Source organism: Mandrillus leucophaeus, unplaced genomic scaffold (assembly GCF_000951045.1).
Source record: "Mandrillus leucophaeus isolate KB7577 unplaced genomic scaffold, Mleu.le_1.0 Scaffold8, whole genome shotgun sequence".
Lineage (NCBI taxonomy): Eukaryota > Metazoa > Chordata > Mammalia > Primates > Cercopithecidae > Mandrillus > Mandrillus leucophaeus.
Window position 1 is genome coordinate 4,993,319 of NW_012108696.1, and position 1,479 is coordinate 4,994,797.

Sequence of the window (1,479 nt, forward strand, 5' to 3'; positions counted from 1 at the left end):
TGGTCTCGAACTCCTGACCTCGTGATCCACCCTCCTCAACCTCCCAAAGTGCTGGGATGACAGGCGTGAGCCACTGCACCTGGCCAATCTTAACCATTTTTAAGTGTTCAATAGTGTTAAGTACATTCACACTGTTGTGCAACCACCACCACCATCCGTCTCCAGAACTTTTTCATCTTGCAAAACTGAAACTCTGTACTCATTAATCAACTCCCCATTCCTCTCTGCCCCTATCTCCTAGCACCTACTATCACCAGATTTTTGTCTGGAGTCCTTTAGAGCTTAGACTTTTCTTGTTTTTTTTTTTGAGACGGAGTCTCGCTCTGTCGCCAGGCTGGGATGCAGTGGTGGTGATCTGGGCTTACTGTAACCTCTGACTCCCAGGTTCAAGCGATTCTCCTGCCTCAGTCTCTCAAGAAGCTGGGAATACAGGTGCCAGCCACCATGCCCAGCTAATTTTTGTAGTTTTAGTAGAAATGGGGTTTCCCCATGTTGGCCAGGATGGTCTCGATCTCCTGACCTCATGATCCGCCCGCCTCGGCCTCCCAAAGTGCTGGGATTACAGGCGTGAGCCACCGCACCTGGCCCTTAGACTTTTTTTTAATGCTCATAAATTAAGATTCAGGATCTCCAAGGAAGATTTTGAAGTTTGAAAGCCAGGAAGGCTGAGGCCGGAGAATTGCTTCAGGCCAGGAACTCGAGATCAGCCTGCACAATATAGTGAGACCTTCCTCTCTACAAAGAAAAAAAAAAGAAAAAAATTAGCTCTGCATGGTGGCACACAACTGTAGTCCCAGCTACTCAGGAGGCTGAGGTGGGAGGACTGCTTGAGCCCAGGAGGTGGAGGCTGTGGTGAACTATGATTGCACCACTGCACTCCAGCCTAGGCAACAGAATGAGACCTCATCTCTAAAAACCAACCAGGCCAGGCGCGGTGGCTCACACCTGTAATCCTAGCACTTTGGGAGGCCGAGGCGGGCAGATCACTTGAGGTCAGGAGTTTGAGACCGACCTGGCCAACATGGTGAAATCTCATCTCTGCTAAAAATACAAAAATTAGCCAGGCATGGTGGCAAATGCCTGTAAACCCAGCTACTTGGGAGGTTGAGACATGAGAATCACTTGAACCTGGGAGGCAGAGATTGCAGTGAGCTGAGATTGTGCCACTGCACCCCAGCCTGGATGACAGAGTGAGACTCACTAATAATAGTAATAATAAATTAAAAATGAGGGGAAAGCTTTTTAGGGAGAGGTGCAAATGATGGTGATCCTGGGAGGTTCTGGGAACTTCAAGGGGCTCATTTTGCTTGGAGAGGGAGGAAAGTAGGGGTGGGGTGGGTGAAAAGTTGTTGGGAGACCGGGCATGGTGACTCAGGCCTATAATCCTAGCACTGTGGGAGGCTGAGGCAGGTGGATCCCTTGAGGTCAGGAGCTCGAAACCAGCCTGGCCAACACGGTGAAACACCATCTGTACTTAAA